Raw genomic sequence first — 6,000 nt, 5'->3', positions numbered from 1 at the left:
ACAGAGATTAAAAAGAGTAAAGGTAATTGAATACATTAAAGGATAAGTAAATAACAGTTGTAAAATACCACAACACTGTCCAACATCACACCACGTGGCGACAGGCACAACCACTACTCAACGTTACACCACGTTGCAGTAGTCCCGAGTGAAGCACCAGTTTACTCAAGTTATTAGAGGTTCACTAATCACAGTGAAGCTGGGAGCTCGCCCGTAACCGTGGGCACGGCTATTTGAATAGATTATACTCTGATCAGAGGTGCACTACTGTACCCACAAGACACGACTCCACTACACTTGAACGTGCGCCGACATACCACCATGGCATACCGGAAAGGAGACCGTGATAGGACCCGTCACATAACCCTCCCTATTTAATCGCACCGCACTTCAGGTTTCACCCCCTCCTTTACACCAAGTCGGGCGGTCCCCTCTTGTGCCTTGGTAGATCCGGAAGCAGCAGAGGCTTTCGTTACACCACGATTGCCCGTCCATACTCCATCACGCCTACCCTTGCCTTGGTACGTCAAATAGTTCGAAGTCATGCTTCAAATCCCACCTTACCTATTTCGGCATGTGGTTAGCACTTAATTACTTCCAGGGTTTCCGGTGAACCGGTCCTTAATTGCCATGGGTGTGACTCTCAAAACCATGCACCCACAGCCCACCATTATCAATATTTTAGTTGACATTAACCCGAACCGGGTATGAATCATTATTACAGCTATTCGGAACTAAGCATGATTAAATATGATCCCATGAGCTACTTGTTCTAAGCACGGCTAAGCGTTAACCTAGGCCTAACTCTAATCAAGTTACCCCTGGTCCATCATGAATAAAGTTGGATGATCAACGACATAATAATAAGGTTTACCCGAAGAAAATAAATACAGAAAATACTTTAATTAAAACAATGCATATTTGAATAAACAAAACAGGGAATTTGCAATAATGAGTTCAACATGATCAAGATGAGTGCCACTTGCCTTGCTCTGGCCCCTGGGGAACTTCGGCGACGATCTCGAAGTAAACCGGCTCTTCGGCGGGGTCCGAATCTAAGCGACAAAGCACAAAAATAAATAAAACATGCACAAACTCTACTGAAACAGCAAAAGAAAGTATTTTTAATGGATTCTTGACAATTTTATGAATTTAATGAAATTTGAATGGACCTAAACGGAGACTAGATGAATTACTTATGAATTTTAGAAGTTTTCTGGGTTTTTTAACTAAACAGAAAAGTCCTAAATCAATTATTGCGCAATTAATGGGGCTGCTGACGTCAGCGAGGAGAGAGGAGGCGGCGCTGACGGGTGGGGGCCACCTATCGGTGGAGAGAGGGGAGAGGAGAGGTTGACGACTGGGCCCCACGGGAGGAGAGAGGGAGGAGGTCCGGCGGGCGGCTGACAACCCGGGCCCGCTCGGCAGTGAGAGGGGGAGAGGGGGAAGGAGGAGGAGGGGTGGCTGACAGCGAACGACTCGAGCGACGCGGTGGCGGCGCAACCCGGCGGTGGCAACGACGGCGGGCGCAGCGGCAACGACGCGACCGGTGGCAACGGCGTGGGACGGCGGCCGGCGGCAGATGCGTCGCACCGCGGCGGCACGACGGGGACGCCGGGCGGCTCGGGGAGGCAACGACGGCGCGACGAGCGCGGCGGTGTGGCGAACGGCGGGAACGAGTGGCGCCAGCGGAGAGCGGCGACGGTGACGGCGACGAAGACAGTGGGCGGAGGGGCGACGGTGACGCCCAAGGCACGCACGCGCGCGGCGGCGACGGCGGCCTCAGCGACATCCTACGGAGAGGAGAAGAGGAGGAGAGGGTAGTGGCGACAGCTCACCGGCGGAGGCGAACGCGGCAGAGGGTCGGCGAGGAGGCGGGACAGGTGGCGATGTCCGACGGCGTGGACGGCGACGACCGAGTGATGGGATCGGGGTGGCGGTGGTGAGGTCGGGCGCAGCGGCGACCGGGTGGCGAGAGGATGCGCGGGCGCTGGAGATGCCTGCCGGCGACGACAGGGGCGGCAGCAAGTCGGCGTCGGCGAGGCGGAGGTGGTGGCGCGGCTGGACGGCGACGAAGGGTGTTCGGCAGCGAGATTGAACGGCGGCGACGACGGGGTAGCATGGCGGCGGCTCGGGCAGAGAGGAAAATATGGGCGACGGCGCGGCGGCGGCGGGGATTTATAGCGCGGGGAGGCCGGCTAGGGCGGGGCGGCCGGTGGAGACCGAGTTGGGCGCGGCGAGGACTCGGCGGCGGCGGTTGCGATGCGGCGGCGGCGCGGTCGCTGACAGGTGGGCCCCGCCTGTCAGCGGCGCAAAGGCGGAGGGAGGCGGCGCGGACTTTGCGGGCGAGCGCGGGCGCGCGAGCTGGGCCGGCGGCGGCGGCCTAGGCGGAGGGGGAGAGGGCGCGGGAAGAGGCCGGCTCGGCTGGGCCGGCCCGGGAAGGAGGAGAGGAAAAAGGAAAAAAGAAAAGGAAGGGGGAGGAAAATTGAACTTCGGCCCAATTTGAGAAGGAAGGGAAAAAGTGAGGAAAGAGGAGGGAAAAAGGAAAGCCCCACTTTTGCCGAGTTTTAAATTAATTTGTTTGGCCACATTTTATACTTCTGCAATTTGAGTATAAATTATGTTAATTGATTTGCGAACCTCGATTTAATTAAATTAATTTCTTTTAGAGGGATTTTTCCTGAGTTAATTAAGTCAATTGTTATTTACGGATTTCTTTTTACTATTTTAGGCTTAGGACAAAACTCCGGGTGTGACAATTGGCGTAAAGAAACGGCTTGTCACGTCAATGTCACCATGCCGATCAGACAGCGTTATCTTGCCACGCCACCAACACTGACGTGGAGAAAAGGTTCAGTTTTAGAAAAAATTTGCCCGGTGGTTTAGTAATAAAATTACTTGCTAAAAATGTTTATTTAATAAAAAATTTCATGGTTATTTCGGGGGCATCATATTTTGGATGTCACGACATGTTTGGTTGAAAAAAAATTTAGGACATAAAAAATGGAAAATATATGCACGGATAAAAATCTCATTTCCTTTTTTTTTCTTACCTTGGGAAGATTAACTTCAACGCCAATGCAGGTATTATACTTCTCTACCTTTTTTTATCTAAACCGTTGACTTATGAGTTTACTTAACCATTCTTATTTAAAAGTTTAGCCACTTATTAATTATTTTATTATGATTTGATTTATTACTAAAAACTTTAAGCATAACATATAACTTTGTATATTTACATAAAAGTTTTCAATAAGACAAATGGTTAAAGGTCGATCTAAAAGCTAGTTAATACGACGTCAAATACACATAACCGGAGAGAGTATATTAATTTGACGATCTTTGTGATGGCATTGTTCAATTCACTTTCCTTGCGATAGCAGTGAGCCAACTTACTCTTTAATTTATAATTATGCACTTGGCGAGTCAATCAACAAATTAATTAACCATAGACCATAGGCATCTCATATCATACTCATATTATCATATATAGACACAAATGCAACTACGTACTGACACGCACACACTTATTAATTACTAACAACAACTCACATGTGCACACGTTGAGCTCAAGATTCCTTAATGATCAAAGCATCGCCGATCAGATTATCCTTCCTGTATGTGTATTAGCTTAACTAATATTAATCCTAGCAAGTAGCTTACCAGTGTGCAGCTCCAAAGTCTATCTAATGTTAATTAACAATGGTCTTTTCAAGGTCAAATTGCACGATCTCGCATTGCATGCATGTGAGCATATCACCGATCGTTTGCTGGAGCCACCGGTAAAGTACACACCCAGCAAGCAAGGTGCTAGGAGGAGCTAGCATGCACACGAAATCTTGTGGCAGTTGTCATTTATTCTTCAGTTAATTAACGACAAATTAAATCTGTCGGTCGATGGAATGGATATCGATCGATGGGTATACGATCTCCACCGCAGTATCCTAACTAATTATCCACCTGTTAATTCCTCATTCGTGTGGCCATCGATGGTTTGTTCATGCCGCCTTCTTTTGGCAAATTTTCGTAATTTTTTCTCGGCTTTTATGTCAATATTTTCTATACCGGTATACAGTCATCCAAGGATGGTTTGTCTGCGACAGACTGTTAGGCTCCGTCATGATGGCCCATCATATTTGTAGGATATGTACTAGTGATAAGTGAATGACTCGTTTTTTAAAATATTTTATACAGAATTTTATCATCTCGCATTTTTAAAGTAGATTTTTTAACTTTATAGTAGTTAATTTCATTATTTGTATCATTAAATACTCCCTCCGATTCATAACGTAAGACTTTCTAGGATGATAATGAATCTAGACATATATATGAATTATATGCATTCATCAATTGATGAATCTAAGTAAGGTTAGAAATTCATACAATATGAAACTGATGTTGTAGCTATTAAAAAAATTAGATAGTCTTTCATCCATTATTAAAAAAAAACGCGGCCCCGTGTAAAGAATTCTTAGTTAGTTAGTTAATGATTTAATATGGATGGATGATTGCATCACATGGAGAAATTAAGAGTGAGCATGTAGATTAGCTGTCTAGCTGGCTAGGAAAGCTAGCTCCCTTGCGTGTCATGCTTAGAGCCATGCATGTCTAAAAACTGAAAAAGGATGCTCGAAAAACAAATGATTAGGGCCAATATCGTGTGTACTTGCTCGGATGTCCGAGTTTCATATTCATAGCACAATGTCCATGCTCTGCTACATGATAACAAAATCGTTTCATATAAAATTTTATTAAAATATATGATATATGATATATATATATATATATATAAGAAAATTAGATGCTATTACCAGATGTACCTACTCTTTTCACATTTGTGATGAAAAACACTTTTATAACTGTTTCTGCTCTCATCCAACAGAAAGTATAGACAATATTAAATCTCATATGAATGATACAACTATATCTAGAGTTTGTATTTTCTATTGGAAGAGAGCAGAAATATATATAGAGGTGTTTCTGCAATTTAGACATGAAGGGAGTAGCTACACCTGGTAGTAGGATAGAGTCTACACATTGTACATAATTTAGCAATAAACTTCCATAAAATCATGTACCCCTAAGTATTTTCATAAATAATATTGTTAACTTTTGACACACGTTGATTCGTCTTATTTTAAAAAGCTTACATAATTATAATTTTTAACAAAATATAATTATATAAATAAATATATTTTACACTATAGCTAAAATGAACGTGTGTTGCATCGAAAAATCGATTTTAATGGTACATATATCTTAGTAGGGTTGTCATCTAGCGCACAACAATTAAGAACAGCTAGCATACAACAATTAAGAACAGCTAGCATAGTACAAGCAATATACCCGTGCTAACGCTACGGTCTAATTTATAATTTTATAATATAAACAATTCTTATAGATTTATTTTAATGCAATCATATATAAACCAACATTCGAATTTATTTGTCTATCAAGCATTTGTTAATTTGATTATTTAAACAGACTCTGACAAAATAGCAGCAAACGGTGACTATTATAACTTTGCATAATTAATTAATTGGACCATATTGTAATAAATTAAGAGTTTTCAATTTTGAACAGTAATTATATAACCTGTAATTAGTAATTTCAGAATCACTACAATACAAAGTTCATATATTGCAAAGATAATTTTAATTAAATAATTTATTCACATTATATAATATTAACATAAAATTTGAACTCTATAAAACTAAATTTTAATGTAAACTACTTCATACAAACATGAGTTACATTACATAACTTCCCGTCTTCCTATAATAAATGAAAAATTTGCTAACATTGTATATATAAAAAGTATAAAACAAGTGTGCAACTCTCGAGATTAAATTATTATGAGTTTATTTTTTTGTGTCTTTACATATTACATGAAAAGATATTTAATTAAATATTAAGTGATCATCTAATTTCTAGAAAATATTTATTGCAAGAGTTCTTTGTATTTTTAAAACAATAAATTTATAGTTTAAAAATTTAGAC

The sequence above is a fragment of the Oryza brachyantha genome, chromosome 3, assembly GCF_000231095.2.
Source record: "Oryza brachyantha chromosome 3, ObraRS2, whole genome shotgun sequence".
Lineage (NCBI taxonomy): Eukaryota > Viridiplantae > Streptophyta > Magnoliopsida > Poales > Poaceae > Oryza > Oryza brachyantha.
Note: the sequence above shows the minus strand (reverse complement) of the source record.